The sequence below is a fragment of the Monodelphis domestica genome, chromosome 7 (assembly GCF_027887165.1).
Source record: "Monodelphis domestica isolate mMonDom1 chromosome 7, mMonDom1.pri, whole genome shotgun sequence".
Taxonomy (NCBI): Eukaryota; Metazoa; Chordata; class Mammalia; order Didelphimorphia; family Didelphidae; genus Monodelphis; species Monodelphis domestica.
The window spans coordinates 191,955,389-191,980,030 of NC_077233.1; the positions used below are offsets into that span (position 1 = coordinate 191,955,389).

The following is a 24,642-nucleotide window of genomic DNA, read 5'->3' on the forward strand; positions in this document are numbered from 1 at the left end:
TTCCAAGGCAAAAAGAATGCCTTTTAGGCAATTGGAGTTGAATGACTTGTTCCAGAAGTCACAGAGCTAGGAAGTGTCTGAGGTCACATTTGAACCCAGATCCTCTTAATTCCAAGCCTGGTGTTCTATGCACTATTATCTAGTTGCCCTCTTATCACTCTTATACCAACAATTCTTCTTTTCAAGTAGAGAGCAGAAGGTGGGGAAATATAGATGAAAAGAAAACCAAAGATGACAACAGAATGATTTTTTTAAAGGAAATTTATTGTATTTTTTCTAGTTTGATCTTATGGGGCAGTTAGCAAATTAAGAGGTTGTTCCAATTAGGTATTCTCAAGGATAAAGTTGACTTCGTTGATCACAAAAACTCAGGGGCAGCTGGGTGGCTTAGTGGATTGAGAGTCAGGCTTAGAGATGGGAGGTCCTGGGTTCAAATCTCAGGGTTCTTCTCAGCTGTGTGTCCCTGGGCAAGTCACTTGATCCCCATTGCCTAGCCTTTACTAGCCTTGGAACCAATACACAGTATTAATTCTAAGGTGGAAGGTAAGGCTTAAAAAAAAAAGTATAGAACTCAGGCACACCCTACTTCCTTTTCCTGAGAATTTCATGTGTACTTTGTTTTATGCAATAAATACATTCCTAGAAAATTGTATGGAAATTTAATTTTTGTGACCAGAATCTTTTTGAGATGAAAAAAGTTCTCATGCAGTTCAACAAAAGCAATTATTGATGTCTTATCAAAATTTTGTATTTCTTAGAAGGTTCTCTGATCACAATAGGTATTTACTAAACATTGACTGAATTGATAGAAGCCATGTGATGAAACAGAGAACTGGATTTGGTACCAGGAAGACATGACTTTAAGTCTCACCTCTGACACTGTGTGACTTTAGGAAAGTTGGTTAAGCTGTCAGTGCTCCAGGTAATCCTCTAGGAATAGCAGAGAAGGCATTGATTGTTTTCACAATGGAAATTTCCTCATCTGGGGAGTTCCTTATATCATTGAAATGATAGGGTCAGTACTATGATAAAAGTATATATATATATATATTTATAATTTATATATATAATATATATTTATATTTGTATAAATTATATAGTATATATAATATATAATTTATATTTATATATATATAATATTTTAAAATTATGATTGTCTCATTTAATAAGTTTGGATTTCCACTGTTCACATTTTCTTTTTTTTTCCTTTCTTTCTTTCTTTCTTTCTTTCTTTCTTTCTTTCTTTCTTTCTTTCTTTCTTTCTTTCTTTCTTTCTTTCTTTCTTTCTTTCTTCCTTCCTTCCTTCCTTCCTTCCTTCCTTCCTTCCTTCCTTCCTTCCTTCCTTCCTTCCTTCCTTCCTTCCTTCCTTCCTTCCTTCCTTCCTTCCTTCCTTCCTTCCTTCCTTCCTTCCTTCCTTCCTTCCTTCCTTCCTTCCTTCCTTCCTTCCTTCCTTCCTTTCTTTTTTTTCCTTATCCCTTACCTCTGTCTTAGAATCAATACTGTGTATTGGTTCCAAGGCAGAAGAGTGATGAGGGCTAGGCAATGGGGGTTAAGTGACTTGTCCAGGGTCACGTAGCTATTAAGTACCTGAAGTTTGAACAGGACCTCCCTTCTTCATGCCTGCTTCTCTGTCCAATGAGCTGTCTAGCTTCAAAGGAAGACAAAATTTAGTTGAAACACAGAATCATAGAATCATGGAGATAGAGCTAAAAGATTTGCCAGAGGCCATTGTTTTTTAAACCTTTATCTTCCATCTTAGAATCACTTCTGTGTATTGGTTCCAAGACAGAAGAGCAAAAAGGGCTAGGCAGTGGGGATTAAATGACATGCTCAGGATCACACAGTAAGGAAGTATCAGTTACATTAAACCCAGAATCTCCTGTCTCAGAGGCTATTTAAAATTTTATTTTTATCTCATTATTTTACTAATGAGAAATAAACTGAGGCATATGGAGGTTAAATGGCAAGCCCAAGGTCACCTAGGTAGTATGCATCATAAGTAACTGCTATCATCAGAATTCAGAGCCTCTAGAGTATGAGGATAATACAGCAATGCAGATGGCAAAGATGCACAATATTCCATGATTGGTGACATTAAAAGAGGAACTATGGTGATATGGATAGAGAGCTAGACTCAGGTTAGGGTGATTTAAATTTATAGTATATTTCTGGAACATATTGGTTTGTATAACCCTAAGGAAGTTATTCAACCTCTTAATGCCTGAGGCAACTTCTTAAGCCTACAAGTCATCAAGCAGTTGCTGATCCCCTTTGGCAGTTCATCTGAAAACTCTATACTGATGAAATGACTCATGGAGACTCGTTCCCCCTTCTACTCTATCCCCCAACCCCAAATAAAAAGAACAAGAAAACCAAAAGACACATTTCCTTTCAGGGAATTCTCTTCCTACCGGTGGGACCACTCTTTTGTAGTCTTCCTTGCCCTAAATCTGGGTATCCACAAAGGCTGTTCTCGGCCAAATGAGTTTTCCAAAGCAACCTCAAAGTCAGTAATCCAAGCTTTATTTAACTATCTTCACCATTAAACTAACCTGCTTGGAATTCCCCGATTTCTGTGGAGGATGTCACTGTCCTGCTGGACACCGTGTTCCCAGCCTTGGTGTCTGTCCTTTGTCTTTTCCCTCCCAATCCATTTTCTTTTAGTTGTCATTTTTGCCTCGACAACATTTCTTGAGTCCACTCCCTTCTTTCCCCTCATCCTGTCGCTATCCTCCTTCATCTCTCACTGCCTCTTCCCCACATGACATAGGCTCATAGGATGCCGGCTTTTTAAACTTTCTTCACACTGCCACCAAGATCAGCTTTGTAAAGCTTACTGGCAGGTGTTCCTTATTGCCTCTAGGATAAAATGCAGCACGCACAGCATAACATTTAAAGACCTTTACATTTCTGCTGAAGTTTACCATTCTAGGCTTTTGTTGTTCACTCAGTTTTGAATCTTCACTACCCCATTTGGGGTTTTCTTGGCAAAGATACTGACGTGGGTTGCCATTTCCTTCTCCAGCTCATTTTACAGATGAGGAAACTGAGGCAAACAGGATTAAGTGATGTGCCAAGAGTCACACAGCTAGCAATTGTCTGAGTCAAGATTTGGACTCATGAATATGAGTCTTCCTGATTCCAGTCCCAGTGCTCTAGCCACTGTGCCACCTAACACCCCACTTCTAGGTTTAGTCTGTATTATTACTGAATACTTTCTAGTCCAGCCCAATGAGCCTACTTGCTGTTCTCTAAACTTATGATTCAATTTTCCAAATCCTTATACCTTTGTATAGGCTTTTCCCCAGCTTGGAATCATTTTCTCTTAAATTCCTCCTCTGAGAATCCTCGGCTGTTGTAGAGACTTTGCTTATGCGCCACTTCCAATGGGAAGCCATTCCTGACCAGTTTGATCCTTGGTGTAGCCTATCACGACTCCAGGAATCAGGCATGCACTTATCTTTAAGTGCGTCTTTACCCTTGGAGAAGCAAGCGGAGGGAAGGCTCTATTTCTTTTGTCCCACCTGTATCCCCAGCACCTAGCAGCCTGCTATGGAAATACACTCAATCCTCAGCTTTTACTGAGTAACGTGGCTAGACAACTACTCTAAAGTGAAAAATCCGAATGATGCATTTAACTCATGAGAGAGGCAGTTGGTTCCTGCAACCACTAATACCATAATTTTCCTTCTTTTGGGGGGAATATAACAATTGTAGAGTTATGAATCCCAAATGAGTAGCAGAAAGAAGCCATAGACATTCTAGCATCAAGTTCTTCTAACACCAGTCTTTTCTTTTAAAAAAGCCTTTACTGAGTGTAAGTATTGGTTCCAAGGTAGAAGAGCAGTAAGGACTAGGCAAATGGGGTTAAGTGACTTGTCTAGGGTCATAGAGCTAGGAAGTGTCTCAGACCACATTTGAACCCTGGTCTTCCCAAATCCAGACCTGGCCCTGTAACCATTAAACCACCTAGCTGCCCTCTCCTATATAATATATATACATATAAATTTACATATGTTATATAAAATTATAGATAAAATTATATATAACAAAATACATATAAAATTATAATATAAATGTATATTTAAACCCTTACTTCTCATTTTAAAATCAATACCATGTATTGAATCCAAGGTAGAAGAGTGGTAAGAACTAGGCAAATGGTATTACTTGACATATCCAAGGTCACATAGCTAGGAAATATATGAGGCAGATTTGAACCCAAGACTTCCAATATCTAGGCCTGGTACTCTCTCCCCTGAGCCACCTAGCTTCCCCTAACACTTCTGTTTTCTTGCTAACCACATCACTGGCTTTGAATGCTTTGGCTTAGAGCCAAAAGAGCTGGTACTATGCTTTGGGAGCATAATTGCAAGGAGGGAGGGAGAGAGAGAGAGAAAGAGAGAAATGGAGGGAGAGAGAAGGAGATGGAGAGAGAGATGGAGAGAGGGGGGGAGGGAGAGAGAAGGAAATGGAGAGAGAGATGGAGAGAGAGGGAGGGGGGAGAAAGAGAGAGAAGGAGGGAGGGAGAGAGAGAAATGGAGGGATAGAGAAGGAGATGGAGAGAGAGATGGAGAGAGGGGGGGTAGAGGGAGAGAGAAAGGGAGGGTGAGAGAAGGAGAGGGAGAGAGAGAGAGAGAGGGAGGGAGGGAGGGAGGGAGAGAGACAGAGAGAGGGAGGGAGAGAGACAGAGAGAGGGGAGGGAGGGAGGGAGGGAGAGGGAGAGGGAGAGTGTTAGTGAGAAGCATGGGCTGAAGTTGCACAGCCAGCTAGCTCTTTGAGCCACCTGAACAGGCTGAGACAGACCACATGCCCTCCTGAGTCCCTGGTTCCAAGAAAAAAAAGCCCCATTTTCTGTCCCATCTGTCAATTTATGATCTTTTATTTATTTATTTATTTTGCAATGCCCCTTTCTAGAGCCTTTCTGATTAGAGGACTCAGACCTCAAACAAGAAAAAAGGCAGGTCTACTGGATGTACATGTATGTATTTCAGGAAAGATACAGTTTGTGTAGGAACAATAAAGATAGCCAAGAAAGTGCAATTTAGCAATAGTGTATATTAAATTAATTAGGGAAGGATGGATCAAATGGGCATGTAGGTTACATAATGGTTAGAGCACTGGGCCTGGAATCAGAAAAGCTTGAGTTCAAATATGACTTCTGATACTTAGTAACTGTGTGACTCAGGGCAAATCACTTAAGCTCTGTTTGTCTGTTTCAACATCTGTTGATTAGTGATATTTCCTCATTATCTAAAGTCCCCTTTAACAGAATGTAATTACCTTCCCTATCCCTTTTGATCAGGTCTATTTTTGCTTTGGCTTTATTAGATATCATGATTACCACTCCTGCCTTCTTTCTGTCAGTTGAGGCCCAGAAGGTCTTACTCCATCCTTTAATTCTGACCTTGTGGGTATCTACTCACCTCATGTGTGTTTCTTGAAGACAACATATGGTAGGGTTTTAGATTCTAATCCATTCTGCTATTCATCTATGTTTTATGGGTGAGTTCATCCCATTCACGTTCAAAGTTATGATTGTCATTTGTGGACTCCTTAGCATTTTGATATCCTTCCCTAATTCTAACCTTTCTTCTTCAGCTCCAACTTTTTAATCCAGTGGTTTATTTTAAATCAGTCCCCCATGTCCCCTCCCTTGATATATTTCCCTTTCTAGCCCCTCCTTTTTTGTTCCCTCCCCCACCCCCCTCTTCTTCACTCCCTTTTTGATGTTCCCTCCCTTCCTATCCCCCTTGGTTTTCCCTTCTCTCTACCCTTGTTGGGTAAGATAGAATTCAAAATCCCAATGGATCTGGATGTTCTTCCCTCTCAGAGTTGATTTCCCTGAGAGTAAGGTTTAAGTAAAAACTCTCTTCCTCTCCTTCTTATAGGAGTTTTCTTCCCCTCCCCTTCCTGTGTGAATCTTTGTGTGAGAAAGATTATTCTATTTGGTCTTTCTTTTCCCCCTATTTACACATTACATTTTCCCCACATGTTAGTATACATAGATTGATATAAATGTAGTCCTTGTACAAGAGAGTTTGAGTAAAAGAAGAAGATACCATTTTTCTCCTTTTCCCTTTCCTTCATATTTACCTTTTCAGGTATTCCATGCTCTTTGATTTTCGATATTGAACTTTCCACAGAGCTCTGGTTTTTTAATTGCAAAAAGTTGGAAATCTTCTATTTTGTTGAATGCCCATACTTTCCCTTGGAAGTATATAGTCAGTTTTGCTGGATAGCTGATTCTTGGTTGAAGGCCAGCTCTCTTGCCTTTCTGAAAATCATGTTCCATGCCTTACGGTCTTTCAGAGTGGAACTTGCAAGGTCTTGTGTAACCCTGATTGGCATTCCTTTATATCTAAATTGTCTTTTTCTGGCTTCTTGTAAGATTTTTTCTTTTGCTTAAAAGCTTTGGAATTTGGCAATAACATTCCTGGGAGTTGTCTTTTGGGGATTTAGTGTAGAGGGTATTCTGTAAACTCTTTCAGTGGCTGTATTGCCCCCTTGTTCTAGAATCTCTGGGCAATTTTCTTTAACTATCTCTTGTATTACGATGTCGAGTTTGCGGTTTATTTCTGGCTTTTCTGGTAGTCTGATTATTTCTTAAATTGTCTCTTCTCTCTCTATTTTCCAAGTCTATGACCTTGTCGGTGAGATATTTTATGTTCTCTTCTAATTTCTTGGTCTTTTGGCTTTGCTTTATTAATTCTTGCTCGTTTTCTTCCAGTTGGCTGATTCTGACTTTTAAAGCCTAGTTTTCCTTTTTAGTTTGGTCAAACTGGTTTTGTAAATGCGTGAATTTCTTTTGCATTATTTCCCACTTTTCCTCCCAGAAGGCTTCCATCTTTTTTATCATTTCCTATTCAAATTATTCATGGGTTTGTGGAGAGTTTCCGTTTCCTTTGGAAGGTTTCAGAGCATTTGCTTGTGTTTCCTCTTCTATCTCCTCTGTATATTGTATTTTTGCTCCATAAAATGTGTCCAAAGTTTCCCCCTTCTTCTTGTTTTTCTTGGAGTGTTGAGGCTTTTCTGTGCTGTTTGCCATCTCTATCTGAGTAGGGAGGTCTAGCTTTTCTTATCTCTGTCTGGTGTTCAGAGGCTTTAGCCCCAGGCAAATTGTCCATTTGTGGGTGTTACTGCTCTCAGTTCCCTCCCGATGCTTCTTCATTGCCTTACTCCCATGCTCTGAGCCTGGCTTTGCACTGTCCCCAAGGTATCTCAGAGCCTTTGTGGGCCAGAGAGGCCTGCACTCTGAGGGGGGGGGGGCAAGGCTTCCCGGAGCTCTGAGGGTTCCTGATAGGATTAACTTCAGTTGGGTTGGATTGAGTGTGTCTTAAAGCAGGGACCTTCCCTGAGACTCGGATGGAAGGATCCAGCCAGGAGGTTACAGGCTCCCCTCTGTCTCTCTCTGTTTCCCGGCTGTCTGGGTGCCCCTGTGACTGGCTTAAGTTGTTTTCAGGATGTGGCCTTCTGAGTAGCAGGCCCTGAGGGTTACTATTGTCTCAGAAGACCCTGCACTCTGAGGAGGAAGAGGCGGTGGTTTCCTGATAGGATTAATTTCCCCTGGGTTGGATTGAGTGTGTCTTAAAGCAGGGACCTTCCCTGAGACTCTGAGGGAAGGATCCAGCCAGGGGCTACAGGCTCCCCTCTGTCTCTCTCTGTTTCACGGCTGTCTGGGTGCCCCCGTGACTGGCTCAGGTTGTTTTCAGGATGTGGCCTTCTGAGTAGCCGGCCCTGGGGTCCTTTTGATGGCTCTTAGGTTCCCCCTGCTGCCTCAGACTCAGCGCTCTGGGTTGAGGGGGATGGGTCCTGGGACCTTCCTTCTGCCTATCCCTTAGATCCAGTGATCTTGGGTTCTGGCTTTTGAGGGGCCGTACCTTTTGATCCAGGTCCAGGTCCAGGAGGAGGGTTCCCTGGATCTATCCTGTTGTTTGTTTTGAATTGCGGTGTCCTAGGAGCATACAGTTTGAGATCGGTAAGGAAGGGGTTTCCGGAGATCTGAACTTTAGCTCTCTCCATGCTGCCATCTTGAACGGAACTCCCAAGGTAAGCGTTTTTAAGAAAGGAAACTTTAAAAAGGATTTGGGGTAGGGGAAGAAGAAAATAGACTAAGGGAATGTTAGAGAAAGTCCATAGAGACAGGAAAGAAATGAAGATGTGGCTGTCCTGATGTGGAAGTTCTGGGAGGAACCAGCCAGTAAGAGGAGGGGCTACTTGAGGAAAGGATACTGCTGGGCTAAGAAGTCCAGGGATGATATAAATTTTCATGGGGAAGAGACTTCTGTGGTATGGTAGAGAAAGTCAAGAGAGTCTCAGCAGTACAGCCTAGTGCGGAGGAGAAATGACAAGCAATTGGAGATGGACAAGATGAGGGAGAGGAAGGACTGAGGAAGGATTATTTTTTTAAAACCCTCACCTTCTGTCTTACAATCAATACTCTATATTGATTTCAAGGCAGAAGAGCAACAAGAGCTAGGCAATGGGGTTAAAATGACTTTTCTAGGGTAACACAGGTAGGAAATGTCTGGAGCAGATGCTTGATTCCTATTCTTCCTGAATCTCCATCTAGAACTTTAGCCATTTTATCTGCTGCTTCTCCAGTTGAGTTTGAGATGTCTACAGGACATCCAAATTAAGATGTCCAATAGACGTCATTGCTAAAATAGATGATAATGTTGACCCTAATGGACAACTTCCTGTAAATGGATCCAATATTTTTAAGCTACAAAATAACCTCTTATTTCATACAACAACAAAGAATTTTCTCTTTAAACATTTAAAATGTGGTGGTTTTGTTTGTTTTAATTTAGTTATAAGTACACCTTGATTTCTTTTGTTCTTTTTAAACCCTGACCTTCTGTCCTAGTATTAGGTCTAAGACAGATGAGCAGCAAGGGCTAGGCAAACAGTGTTAAGTGACTTGTCTAGGACCACACAACTAAGGAAATGTCTGAGGCCAGATTTGAAAGCATGTCCTCCTGGCTCCAGGCTTGACATTCTATCTATTCTGCCATTTAATTGCCCTCACATTATTTTATAACCAGAAAAGAATATTCTGTTGTTAATAAATATATCAGAATTTATAGCCTAGATCAGTTTTGAGCTATTGTACTTCGCTTAGATCATACCAAATCTGAAGTGAATTGGAAAAATGGCAAATTACTCGATATAGTTTGACATTTAAAATGTAGAAACAAAGATCAAGTTTGCTTGTAACTGAGACTACTAAAATGCTCTTTTTTCCCCCCATGTCCTTGGTTTCCTGGGCCATGAATACATAGATGCAATAAACATCCTCTTAGATAATAGGCTGTAGACTTCTGCCTAATGTTTTTTGTTTGACTACAGAAGGACTTACAATGCAAATCTTTCTGCAGTTGTCCAAGATCTTATATATTTCCTGCTGAAATCTGGACAAGAACATGAGAATATAAATGGGGGGAGGATGAAGAGTTCAAATAGGAAGGGAATATTTTGTGCATGCTTCCCAGGGATGATTTGGCTCCTTCCTTTGCTTCAGAATAGAATCAGAAATTTGGAGGTGACACTGGAAGCAAGGATCAGCTATGCCAAATACACTAATCCTCAAGCTGAATAGAAGCAAAACTTGAGTACAAAATAAGTAATGCTATTCTTGCTCAACACTATAATTATTGGCTAATCTCAGAGCCCAAGGGAAATAGATGGGTAATAGTTATCTTTCATACTTTACAGATGGAGGAACTGGCAAAAATAATTAAATTTATATGCTTCAAAGGCTCTAATTTAATCTATATCTCATTCGTTTCCCCCCTTAATAAAAGCTTCTTGCCTTTGCCAGTATCTTTAGTCCCCTTTAACTTTGTTCTGTTACTTCTGGTTCTGCCCTTTGGGGACCTTCAGAACATGCCTAATCCTACCCCCTCATGATGCCTCTTTAAATACCTGAAAACAATGATCAGGTATTCTCCAATTCCGGGCTCCTTTGGAGGCCCTGAAGCTTAACATTCTTCATTGTGAAATCAAGCACAGAACACAAGACTCCAGGTATACAGGCTGACCGTAGAGCAGAGTGCACTGTCATTATCACCTTCTTTCATTATCACATATTTTAGTGCAGCTCAAGATTATATTCACCTTTTTTAGTTTCTTTTGTATTTGTACCAAGAATGTAATTTGGGGCCAGAATACCTAGGTTCTAGGTCTGACTTTGACAACTCAGTAAGCCTGGGTGGTATTTTTCCCCATATAAACCTGTTTTTATCATTTAACCATTTAATTAAACATTGTCAAAATGAGGGTGGTTGGATATATAATCTCTAATATCCCTTTCCAAATCCTATGAATTTTTTTAAACTGTGTAAGACTTCCATTAAACTACTTAAAGCTTCATCTTATACAATTTAGTACCATTTTTGAATGCTTACTTTGTTACCCAGTGAATAAGCCATTTTAACCAGTTTTGTGCTTTCTAAAAAATTGATAAGCATTCCATCTCTCCCTGTATTCAAGTCCTTAGTAAAAATGTTGAATATCATAGAACCAAAGAAGGATCCTGGGGGCATTCTTTCAAGTTGAAAATCAATCCATTCATTACCACTCCTTGGATTCGGTCATTCAACCAGTTCTGAATCCATTCAACTGTGATATAATCTAGTCCAATTCTCTCCATCTTTTTCTACTAGTATAGCATGAAAGATTTTTTCAAATGCTACCAAGAATGCTGTGTGTGACATTCTTGTGACCCACTAATCTAATATCATCATATAAAATGGGATGAGGTTAATCTTCTATGTCCTGCTGTTGTTGAAGCTATGCTGGCTATTAATGATAATTGATTTCTTTTCTAAGTACCTAAAAACCAAACCCTTTCCAACACTGTTCAAGATTTTCATTTCCTTCTTATGTATATTACTGTTAAATTTGTTAACCTTTGAAAAAGCAATCAGTGTTAGTAAACCAACAGGGTATAGTGTATTAGAAAATCTACCTTCATATTCTCCCTCTGACACTTACTGGTTGTGTGGCCAAGAGCTAATATCCCTTAGATTTGATCTCATCATCTGTACATCAGGAATATGATTATCTGTAGTATTATAAAACATAATAATCAGCACTAATTTTTAAAATAAATATAAGCTGGACAAGCATATGCCATTCATCTTGAGGTCCTGCAGCTTCCAGTATAAGATCCTTAAATTCTAATATACCTGTCTATAGTTTCTCTTATTCAAGGCTATCCTGGGAAATAAAATAGCAATTAAAAACCCTAGTTAGATAATAAGGTCAAATCATGTTATTATTTTTCCATTCATAACTTCTGAGATATGTAAAATTCTTCATCAGCAAAGAAGGGAAGGACCATTCACAACTGGCTTTTGTGAACCTCAACCATCATACCAGAGAAAACAGGAAGCAAGGTCTCATGGGTGACTGTGCCAAGAATTGTGTTGAAAAGACTTTTTTTTTTTCACTATCTCCCATGGAACTTCCAAGTGGCTAAGTTACTTTATATATCCTTGCAATAAATCGACAATATATCTCTCCCTTCCAGAGTAACCTCAGACACTAATGAATATATAACTGGCTTATAGGACAAACAAGTAATTATCCTCACAAGATTTTCATAACAGTCAAATGAGGTACTAGGTATTGGTATCAAATCAGAAGCATTAGTAAGGGTGAAACAGTTGGGGTTAAGTGACTTCCCCAGTGTCAAACAGCTAGGAAAATGTCTGAGGCCAGATTTGAATATAGGACATCCCCCCGCCAGACTTGGCTCTCTATCTACTGAACCACCTACCTGCCCCTTCACTTTGTAAATCTTAAACTACTATGCAAACATTATCTTTTTTTTATTTCAGGTAGTTTTTCCTCTAAGAATTTGGTTATATTGCAATTGAGCACATATATTTAAAATTAATAATTTCATTTTTGATCACAATATATTTTTGTTACTTTCTAAACCTTCTAGTTTTAAGCACAAAAGAGAACTAACATTGTTAGAAATATATTTTGTTTTCTATGGTAGATATGCTATTTTTCAGGGTAGATAATAAATCTGTACAAATCAATTACTTTTTGGTTTATCATATTCTAGCCTCTTCTTTTCTTTATACTTCTTGTTGAGTAATCTTGTGTAATTCAAATCTGTGCTTTTAAAAATATTTGAATTTTCTTCCTACCAGCTTGTCAGAGTCTCTCTGAGAAACCAGAGTTCTAGAATTTGGAAGCTACATATCTGGTTGAGATAATCTTGGAGTACTTCCATGTTAGTATCCTGTATATTCTATTGATATTTTAATTAACAGCCTTATTTGTGATCTGCTTTGTATTTCTACTACTTCCTGGAAATTATCTTGCATGATTTCCTGAAGTGTTGTATTCATGGTTTTTTCTTTATCATGATTTTTTTGGTAGGAGATCAATAATTCTCACACTGAGTTCCCCCTTCCACATCTGATGCTTTGGTTTATAGGTCTCTGAAGTAGTCTTCTAGCTGGGTTGTTTTATTTTGCTTTATTGTTGACATCACTTCATTTTTCTGTTTCATTTTTCTCATTCTCTTCAGATTTTCCTGGGTAAATTTTTCTACTATGCTTTCTAAACTGTTGAATCGTGTGTCTTTTTAAAAAATTTCCTTTGAATGAAATGATTTCCATCCTGATAGATGGTAGGTCTTCTTTTATATCTCTTTTTAGTTTTTCTAAAGCATTGTGGAGATTGTGATCATCCCGCCTTTCTGGGGGTGGGGCAGCATCTATTTTTGTTGTTGCAGTATTGTGGGTTTTTTTTTTCTTCTAGTGATTTCTCCTTGAATTCTCTTACGATCATTTTGCCCCCATTTTTCTTTTCTTTTTAAAATATATTGAGGCTTCTTATTTGTTTTTGTTACTTTATTCTTTATTTTTAGTTTTCTTGCAAGTTTTTCCATTTTTCCATTTCCATTCCATTGAGGGTTCTTTAATTTCCCCTCTTTTTGGAAGGGGTAGGGTGTTATTTTAATTAATTTGGCCCATTTGTTATTAAATTTCAGGTAATGTAGGCAAGCTGAGCAAAATTATAAGGCTCTGGACATCTTCATGGAATTCCTATTTTCTCTGACTTTTCAAGATCATTCAGTATTTAGGACACTAGGTCTTGATAATTAAACTCATTGAGGCTACCTAGTTGCCTTCTTATCACATCTTTATTTTTGTTTTGAATTCTTAGTCAAAGTTTTTTGTCTTTGCCTATATTGTCTCATCTAATCCTCACCACAACCTTTTGTGCTATCATTATTTTCATTTTACAGATAAGGAAATTTAGGCACCAAGAAGTTAAGTGACTTGCCCAAGGGTCCCACAACCTGTAAGGCAGAATTTGAACTCAGGTCTTCTTGACTTCAAGACAAGTACTTCACAGTACCATATTTCTGCCTAGCTTAGTATCTGTTTTTGTTCTGTTTCCCAATCCAAAAAGGCATCCCTTAGCAAAGATAGCAGAAACAAAATAAGAATTGAACAACAAAGCATTAGTTATGGTTATGGCCTTAACCTGGAGGGATCATTTTCTTCTCATCTATTTGTATCTGTACTTGTCAATTTGCAGCACAGAGAGCTAATCCCCAGGGTAATACAACTCAATATAAACACTCACAAACACCCCAACAACGGAAGAGAGGAGCAAAATTGCTGACACTGAAACTAATTGTGTGTTGTTTTAATTAATTGTTCCAATTAGTCTCTCTCTTTTTTCAGTTATGCCTTTCCATAACAATGTCGGCTGGAATGTGTCTGGAAATAGAAATTACTCTAATAGGTAGTTTTCAATTAAAAGTCTTATTTTTTTGTCATTAGTTTTCTCCCATAATTTAATTATGATCTTGCGATACATTTTAATCAGTATAGGTGAGGTCTTACTACCATTAAAATGATCTCTCAGCAACTGTGTCCATTTTGCTAAAATTATTTGGTTTAAGTAACAAATAGGAGTAAGGACTAGCTCGGTGACTTCATTGGCATAGCAAACTACCATATGAGAAAATTCCTTCTACCAGCTTGAGATGAGTCATTTCCCTGCTACTTGTAGTCTAAATAGTTGCACAGAACAGAGGTGTTACAACTCCTCAGTGTAGTCTAACTCAGTAAAATTGGGAAATGTTTATCAAAATAAAAAAAATATAATACAACATAGGTAATGCTAATTTGTGATTTTTCAAAGTCGGTATAGACCCAAAAGGGAACCATTTCTGTTTGAATTTGACACCACTTGTCCAGAGCAAGCACTAAAAAGTTAAGTGACTTACCCTAGGTCACACAGCCAATATATGTCAGAGGCAAAACTTGTACTCGGGTCTTTCTGGCTTGAAGGTTGTTGGTTTTCTATTTCATGCTACTACTCAAATATATATATATATATATATATTTTTTTTCACTGCCTCCTTGTATTCATTCAGCTCACTGCTCCAACAGTCCATTCTTTCTGGGTTTAGTCAGGCTTCTAGGCCTGATAGGTCTAAAAAGGCCTGCACACTCTATAGCCACACAGAAGGGACAAAAACATATTTCTTTCTTCTTATCTGTTGGTCTCTTTTCTCCAGCTATTCCCAAACACTCCAACTTTTTTTCTTCTCCCAAATGCCATTCGAGATTCCAGGTTTTCCCAGAGAGCTGAGTTTCCAGCCTACTTTCAGGGCAGATATACAATTCAGAAGAAGAATTTCAGTTGGATGACCAACAGACTTCCAGGTTTTCAAGATTCTCTGCCAGGAACCTTTCCCCAAGGTTCTAACTGTTCTTAAGGTAACACTTCTCTCAGCAGTTTTACCCTGTCCTTAGTTACTAAACCCAAACTTAACCCCAAATCTATTTAATCCTAATAACTTCCTCCTTGAGATCCATTGGAAAAACATGTCTTTCCCAATGGATCTTAGTAAACCATGCTATTTTTAATCTATTCCTAAACCATTCTTCTATTCCCCAAACATAGTCTTTATCTTAACCATATCTTATTCTATCACTATTCTAGTCCTATGTTAAGCTAACCTATGCTAAAGATAGAAAGAGAATTTCAGGAAACAGAAAAAAATTAAGGAAAATACTTGCAAACTTGCAAGTCCAAACATTACAATTACAGAAATTCAAAATGCAAACACTTGCAATAACACAGTATCACAATAACAAACTGTAGCCTATGCTATTACAAAAAGGAAGAACCTATCTAATGCAAAACCTATGTAAAACAATTCAAACTGCATCTTACAAATACAATGGGGAAAAAACTCAAATCAAACCTTTTAACTATGCTAATATACTTTGCTAATATAAGAAAATAAAAACTATCTACAGGTACAACTCAAAATTAACTTGCAATGCTAAGAAAACCAAAAAACCTTGTAAGAAACCTAACTATGTATATATACAAATCTACATGCTATGTACATGCTATGTACATGTACATATACAAATTCCTTCAAAATCACCTATTAGGAAGATAAAATCCCCCTTGAAGTGGATATAGAAAATGTAAGGATAATTTAGGGTTGTGACCTAATCTAAATTTAATTTTTGGTTGCCAGGGGATATCCCAAATAAAAATACCCAAGTCAGTTTGGAAATATATGGTGGTTTAATCAATATATAGGGAAAAAATTAAGGAGAAGAGAGAGGGAAAGGGTATAGGATTTCTCCCACCTGGCCTGTGCCAGGGGGAGTTCAAAATCCTCTGCCACAAGGTTTCTGAAGAAGATTAGAAGCTTCTAAGTGGATAGTGTTTGGAAGGTAAAAGAGAAAGAATCAGCCTAAAACTCTGAGAGATCTCAGAGAAGACGCCTCACTGAACTAGGTTACTAGGCTTCCTCCAGTATGGTATCAAGGAAAACTCATCACTAAAAACCGAACAATAGAAGCTACTATGCCAAGATAGCCACCTCTCTGCCATCCAAGAGAGCCGGAGAGAGGAAGTGACATGAAATATATAGATGATTTTATATCACTTTCCTGCGTCTCACATGTACCAATGATATCTTAGGCTTGACTTAGGAGAGCCCAGGGGTCTGTCAGTTGTTTCTGATTTGTCATTTGCTAGCACATGTCTTTCATAGGCCATCCTCTAAAATACTTAATCCTTAAGTATGGGTGTAGACATTCCTGATTTTGTTAGACTAAGTAGGGTGGAGTAATCTAAAGTTTACAAAAATCTTGAAATTCCTTTAATAAGGATATAAAACTTTGTTGTTACCTCATAGGAATCTAAGAAACCTCCACTTGAGATAAGAATCTACACTATGATATAAACTTACATCTATTGCAATACTTATACTATAATTTGATTAATCCATATTTATATTAGCATGAATTCTAATTATTGTCATTTAGTGTTGCAAATTATGTTATAAAAGAATTGTATGTTACTTAATTATTTTAAACTAGAAGATTCCCTATGCTAAATATTTACCAAATCTCTTCTTTCTACTAACCTCTCTGTTATACAAGTCTATTTATCATCTAAAAACAAAGCAATACCTTCAGTCTTTTGTCTTCTTGCCCACTCCTGTGTTGTTCTCAGTGTTCAAAGTTGATTTTAGCTATGTGTTGTTATTGTGTTATGTAAATCAGAGCATTGTTCTTACAATAGTGTCTGTGGTGGTTCCATTGTCCCCTTTCTGTTGTCGTTATCCTTGTCCTTGTGCAGTTGTCCTTGTGTAGCCATTGTGTAGTTGTTACCTTGATCTTTGTCTCCTCATCCTTGATCAACCTCTTCACCTGAAGCCAATTCCACTGATATCTCTTCACCTGTAGACATCTTCTTAACAAGTGAACAGCGAATCCAAGATGTTTTCTCCTCCCATTTTTAGCTGTAGGTGTTATCATTAAAATATGAAATAGGCCTTCCCAAGCTGGTTGCTTAGCACTTGTTCTGATAAAGTTCTTTGTATATACAGAATCTCCTTGTTGTATGGTGTGTAGTGTGTAATCTATTGGTCCTGTTTGTACCAATGCCCCCATTTCTTGCAATTCTTTGTCCCTGTTTTGTAATTCCCTTACATATTCAGCTATTTTCACATCTCCCCCAACATAGATGTAAAAACTGAGGTGAATGTTTTTGCCTACATAAGAGAATAACCATACAAAATCTCATAAGGTGAAATGTGTAAATCATCTCTTGGCCTTGTTCTCATATAGAATAGAGCAAGTGGTAGTATATTTGGCCACTTTAGATGAGGTTCTGTACACAGTTTACTTATCACGGACTTTATTCCTCTGTTCATTCTCTCAACCTGACCTGAATTCTGTGGATGGTAAGGAACATGGAATTTAGGTGTTATTTACAAATTTCATAGATCTGTTTTAAAACTGAGTCTTTAAAGTGTGTACCTCTGTCAGAATCCAACCTCCCTGGTATACCAAACCTAGATATAATCTCTCTTAACAAAACCTTTGCTATAAAGCTTGCTGTGTTTTTGCTGGATAGAAAAACTTCTGGCCATCATGTTAGCAGGTCTACAATTACCAAGCAGTATTTGAAATTCCTTGCCTTAGGCATATTTATGTAATCTGTCTGCAGGTGTTCAAAGGGTATAACTGCTAAAGGATATCCCCCAAAAGCTTTTTGTTTAAATATGTGTTGGTTATATTGCTGGCAAACTGAATAAGATGAACAGACCTTTGAAGCAATGCTGGTAATACAAGATGCAGTCCATGTTCTTTTAACTGTATCTACTCTTGGTTGTGTCCCAAAGTGACCTTTTGCATGTATGGCTTGGAAGATATGAGTATAAAATCATCTTGGGAGAATAGGTTTTCCCATTGAGGCTATCCAGATACCATTGAGTTGTTGGGCTTTAACATTTTGCTTCCACTTCTGTACCTCTTTCTATGTGTAAGCTTTTTTTAGATCTATTTCACTAATTACAGAGGGATTTAATATGAGTTCAGGACCTTGTTCTGCAGCAAATTTAGCTGTGACATTAGCTCTATGATTTCCTATAGCTAAAAAATCATTGTTGTGCATGTGGACCTTGCAGTGGACTACTGTGTTGTTTAGGAAGCTGCAAAGCTTGTAACAGTTCTTGGATTATTTCTGCATTTGCAATTGTTCTACCAGAAGATGTTAAAAATCCATGCTGAAGCCAAGCCATAAAGAACCAATTGCATGGTATGTGCCAAAGGCATACTTAGAAACAATATATTGTGGCAGCTTGATCTTTTGCAGTTTCACAAACTCTTTTTAATGCAATTAATTCTGTTGCTTGGGCACTCAAGTTCCTAGTCACTGAGGCAAACCACAGAGTCTCAAACTCAGTCACTACTTCTGCTCCTGTGTATCTTGTGCCTTCTCTCATATAGGATGTACCGTAAGTGAAGAGAATTAAATCACAGTTGGTTAGAAGTATATGAGAATTGTTCCTGAGGTTTTTCTACAAGCTGAACTATGATTTCACAGTCATGTAAAGGCTCCCCTTATGTAAGTAAGTCAGGTAACAAAGTATCGGGGTTCAAGATATTACATCTTTTCAATGTTATGTTGTCATTACCCAATAATATTATTTCATACTTTGTTAATCACTGGTCAGAAAAAGCTTGGGTTCTGTGTCTTAACATTAGGGCTTCCACTTCATGTGGACATATCACCATCAATGGACAGCCTAGCACAAGGTCTGCAGCTTTTGTTACTAACAATGCTGTGGCTACAACACAAGGTATTTCTGTAGCAATGGGATTCAGTTGGTCTGAGTAATAAGCTATAGGTCTTTGTAATGGGCCCAAACTTTGTGTGAGCACACCAGACACTACACCTCTCCTTTTATGCCCATATAGGACAAATGGATTTTTGTAATCAGTGATGCCTAGTGCTGGGACTGAGAGAATAGCTTCCTTTAACTTGGTAATAGCCTCCAAATGCTTAGGTTTTAACTTCAGTGGCTCTTTTTCACTATCTTTTGTCAGTTGTGTTAGTGGCTTTATAATTTCCCCATATCCTGGAATCCATTGCCTACAAAATCCCAAGGCACCCAATATTGCCCTGAGTTGTTTCTTGCTCTTTGGAGCATTAAGTTTTTTTATGTCTACTATTCTTTTTGGTGAAATATATCTGGACCCTTCTGATAACACAAATCCAAGATACTACATTCTGGGTAGACACCATTTTACTTTAGACTTTGATATTTTTTGTTCCTTCTTATACAACTCAATCAAAATATGTTTGCTATTTCTTTGACATGCCTTGGATATTGGTGAAGCCAGAAGCAAGTCATCCACAAAATGCATCAATCTGCTCTCCTTAAAATATATGTTTGCAAGGTCTCGTGTTAATAATTGTGAGAAGATTATCAGGTTTTCTGCATAACCTTGTGGCAAATGACACCAGGTAATTTGTGTACCTTTCCATGTGAAAGCAAAAACCTTTTTTGAGTTGTCATGGATTGGAATTGAAAAGAATACAGAGCACAAATATGTCACAGTAAAATATTTTGCTTAGCGGAGAATTGCAGAAATTATTGTTGCAGGACTTAGGACAACAACAGGGTGCCTTTGCACAACATGGTTGTTCACTGCTCTAAGATCTTGGACAAAATGATACACAAGTTTGCCATTGGCATCCAACTTGGGTTTCTTTACTGGTAGTATGGGTATATTATACTCAGATGTACAGGGCACTGTTATCTTTTGTTGTATTCGGGACTCAATTATTGGAGTTATTCCCTCAATGGCCTCTCTACTCAGGGGGGTATTGTGGGATAGATGGAAGGGGGTGAACCTTCCTTAGTAACAATCTTAACAGTGACAGCTGATTTTAACAATCCAATATTTGTGGAACTATTTGAAGGTTTATAATCTTCATGAATATCTGGTGGAATTTCATATATATGGTACCCTTCTCTCTCTCTGTATATATGGTATCTAAGAACAATACTGGGAATAAGTTTAAGGATTCCTCTGGTAACTCTAGGGATATATCCCCAGTTGGGGTACACACAATTGTTGCCCTTAGTTACACAATAGATCTCTCCCCACAAGATTCACTGGGGAGCTGGGCATTCATAGGAATGAGTGTTCTACACTAAAAGGACCTAAAATACCATACATAATGGTACCTTTTTTGCTTCCTGGGATTTCCCTGAAATTTCCAAAACTTTCATTGAACCCACTGCATCATGCTCTTTATTAGGAGATCTTTTTAGCCCAGATTTAGCTGCACCAGTGTCTAACATACAATCATAAATGTTATTTCCTACTTGAAGGGTAACATGGTGTTCTGTGCTGTTTCTTAGAGGGTGGACTGGACTAACAGATACTAGAACCTCAGGATCAGGAAAACCAAACCTTTCTTCTTGTCCTTCACTCTCTACATTATTTATTTCTCTTTCTTCATTTTCTAAATTCACTATTTCTATATATCCATTTCCAATATATTCAGTTCTACTCCTCTCAGAAAACCTTCATAATGTAGAGCTGGCCCCATGTACTCCTTTTTGTGCATCTCATTTTGAGGGGTTACTACTAGCTACTTGAGAATATTTTGGTCTGGCTCCTGATTTTATGTAGTTTTGCATTATTTCCATGTCTGGGGATTGGGAGGACCCTTGAAAGTAGCTATCATGGCATGCATTGGAGTAATAAGGTCTCCTGTCTTGATACCCATAGCCATAATTACTGCCAAAACCATTGTTCAATACATAGCCATTCTCCCTGAACCCATTAAAGCCTCTGCTTTGGTTTCCTCTAAAATTTCCTCCATTGTTTCTGAAATTCTGCCTAAATACTTGTCCCCATGCTTGGCAGTCCCTCATTAAGTGGCCCTATCTCCCAAACATATAACATCTTGGGGCTTGGTTGTTGAACCCTCTCTGTTAGCTATAGACCTCTCTTGGTGGTCTATACTCCCTAACAATTGCCATTGTCTTTTCTTGTTGATCTAACTTAGTTAATTTAAGCTTAAGTTCTTTAATTTCCCTTATCAAGTCTTCAATGATTTCATTTTTTTCTTCTTGTTGTTTGTCCTTGTCACTTTGATACACATAGGAAGCTACCTGTCTCAATTTGTCTAACTCCATTTCATCCCAGTGTGGACACTGATTTCTGAAATAATTTTTCATTACAGGGCAAATTTTTTAACAAATTGACTCCTAATATGGCTTCCATCCCTCTCTTTACAGATATCCAACCCAATCCAAATGCTCTGCAAGGTCTTTTAATCTGTCCAGGAAAGTGGATGGTGTCTCTCCAACTTCATGACTGACCCTTTCAAATTTGGACCATGTCCCTGGTCTTTGGGAACACTCCTTCGTGGTCTGGAGAACTAACTTTCTAGCATTTACTAACTGCAGAGACCCAGCATAAGAACACATTTCCCAATGAGGATTCTATAGAGGCCAGTCAACAATTCTCAAATATTAATTGGTTTCTGTAATGATTTTCAGTGTTTCCCTTTTTTGTTAGAAGTTCATCCAAGAGGATGTCAAAATCGGTGTAGTTTAGATCAAACTGCTTAATTATTTTTTAAACTTCTTTACTACTGCCATCAGTTTGTCCTCAAAAGAGGGGATTCCCTTTTTAAAAGAATCTATATCACTTTGGGTAAACCCTTTATGCAACTTTATGTTCACGATCTCATGATCAACAGGTATTCTTGACATTAATGCATTATTTCTATAAAAACATTCAGATTTAAAAAACCATTCAAATGACTAACTACCTCAATGCATTTGTCTGACTACTTTGATAAAAAAAGGTAATTTGTGAGCTCATTAATGTGGATACTACTTTAGAAAGTGAAGAACTTTTTTTTTAAATACAAGTATAATATACAAAACAATTGCTCTGAAATAGAAGTAATGTGATGCAGAACAATAAAAAGTGTAATCATTGCTCAATCAATATATATGATTCTTGTTATTGGGTTAAGCATGAAAAATAGAATTATGTTATAATGGAATTCTAACAATAACATGGACTAGTATAATATTCATGAATCAATAGGAGTTTTTGAGCGCCTACACTGTGAATTGCATTTTAGTAAATATTGTAGGTGGTTTAAAAGTTCAAAATAACCCCTGCCCTCAAGAATGTTACCATTTGACTCTAGGCTGGATATTCATATAAGAAACAATGAGAAAATAAGACCATAAGCTAAGCTATGCAACTTGGCACTTAGGAAGGACACTGGAGTCCAGAGTAGTAAGGAATTATGGGTATCAGGCACAAAAGCTTTGTGGAGGTTTTACGACATGAGATGAACTTTCATTGACCTGCAAAGAAGAAGACTTTCCACTTAGGTGAAACAGAATGAACAAAGAAAGGGAAGAGGACACATTATTATAAAGAAGGCTTAGTGTCCCACAATTTCTTTTCTTCTTTTTTAAGTGTCCCACAATTTTAAGAGTGGATTTTCAACATCATAATGTAAGTAGTGTGGAAGATGCATGAAGGAAGAGAGAATTTCATGCATGCAAGACAGAAAGCTGGGGACATCATCTGTCAGTCAAGGTGAACATTCCAAACAGAATGTTCCCAGGAAAGTCAATTGGAGCCTGGCCAGGAGATGAATGGAGAGACTTCCTTGGCTTCTGACCAAGGGGAAGACTGGCTTTTTTTCTGACCTAGGCTGAGGCTTTGGGGTGACTGATGTTGGTGATTGATCATTATATACTGGGCTGATTAGAAGAAGACAGAAGATTAAACAGTTGTCCTCCCATCTCCCTAATAGACTTTTGTGTTTCAGTTGTGACAGGACTGACATTTCCCAAAATCCTCCTACCCCTCCTTATAGACTAGGGAAAACCTCATCCCTCTCACCTCATCCATCCTTGTCCTCCCCAATAAACCTTCTTACTTGAGAAAGAGAACAAGAGTATCTTTTCTATACCTCACAGTTCACCTTTGAATTACTCAGAAGGGTGGCTGACTAGCAGGTAGTAGGGGAAGGGAGGCAAGAGGGTATGGGTGGAAAACTGAGAAGTGAAGGGTGGAGGGTAGGAAATATCTTGATCTATTAGCCATCAGTAGTGATCAATAGGCACCCATTGATAATATCCCTGGTAGTAGTATTTCCATTACAACTAGGCACTTTGAGGTTTCCCCTAGTATCTCTCTAGTCACTCCAGAGTATCTCATTTATTACAACTAGAAATATCTCCGAGATTATCTTTTTATTACAGTAGGTATTTGGGAGGGAACTGTCAAATTCAGGAAGTGCTTCTCCATGGTTTTAAAGGTACCTTTGAGATTATTTTATTTAGTGGTATTTTATATAGTATTTTACTCGTTGACTATTGCTGGCCTCTAAACTACAGCTGTGATAGAAACATACAATAAAGATGACCCTGTCACTTGCTAAGAACAGGCTTTCTTCTTGTTCTACCTGCTCACAAGGAGGCACAAAGATTATGCCATGAGTAAACAGTCAAATGAAAGCTGTCCAGGAAATGACAGTCAAAAAAGGCATGCAAATAAATATGTCTATCAAAAAATAATATAGAAATATGACAGAGTGTAGCCCCCAAGAATGATATTACCATGTGAATGGGCAGTTGTTATATGGAACAAGTTAGGTCTTGCATCATAGTCCAAATATTTCATAGGTTTATATATTGTGGACCCATCTGTTGGACACTGATACCCTCATTCTCTGTTTATTTGACAGATATTTATGAAGTATCTACAGGGAACTATGCTAGGAACTGGGATATTAAATAAAGTAAGTTATTCCCTAGGAATTTCTATTTCAAAGAGTAGATGACACAAATAATATAGATTAAATAAAATAGATTAGACTGTGATAACTACATAAAAGAGATGCAAAGAAAACATTATGAGATACTTGAGGAGGGAAAGAGTGCTGAAGCAGTCCAGCTACTCCACAATCTTCTTGCATGGGTCTGAGCACTTAAAAAGGGAAGCCTAGGGCTGTGAGAATATGGGTGGAAGGGTTAAAGATCAAGAGAGAAAAGGCATACCTATAAGAAACTCACAAGGAGGCACGGAGATCATTCCAGCTTTTAAGCCCCTCCTTGGATGGTCAGAGGGAGCTCATCTGTTTATTAAGAATAGTTGCACAAGATGGGTAGCAGGGTGTCAAATACCCAGTTGGTACATCAGAAGTTTTAACATGTTAATGACAAAGTCTAAAGAGCAGATGATAACACGACAGATCACTAGGTATCCGGGACAGAACCCTTCTCCTTTCTGGGATGCTGGCATCAGGTTTATTTTAGGAATACAGGTGTAAATCTTTGACATTACAAAGGACCCTTAAAACTTGTCTGTCAGCTTACAAACAAGAGATAACAGCAGAGGTTTGGCTTTTAAGATCAACAAAATTTAAGCCCCATCCAATTTAAGAATTCAGAAATCAATTATGTGAAATATTAGAAATATATCCATAAGTCTAGTCCATGAGCATTTTGCTCGTTAGTCAGCTTTTGAATTCATTTTTAACAGCTTCATGATTTGTTACAACTGAAACCCTTCAAGTGCTTCTAATTTGGGAACATGAATGGAAGGGTAGACCTGACCAGAAAAGACTGAATTTCAATAAGGGAAGATGAATGACTCAGGAAAATGAGCATAGTAGGTAAGCCCTGGTGAATATAGGCAGAGGTATGAGAAGATGTGATCAGATATTAGGAAAAGTAGGCATAGGTTTTTATAGAATTTCAGGGGGGATTTGGGATTATCT

General features: G+C 38.0%; 1 long non-coding RNA gene across 1 annotated transcript in view; it reads left to right on the forward strand.

Moving 5' to 3' along the window:
- The window catches only part of LOC130455571 (uncharacterized), a 70,735-nt gene extending 48,893 nt beyond the window's left edge, over positions 1-21,842 (forward strand). The window contains exon 2 of the long non-coding RNA XR_008913647.1: positions 21,122-21,842. This is a non-coding gene — a long non-coding RNA (uncharacterized LOC130455571). The remainder of the gene's footprint in view (positions 1-21,121) is intronic.
- Positions 21,843-24,642: the final 2,800 nt, after the last annotated feature.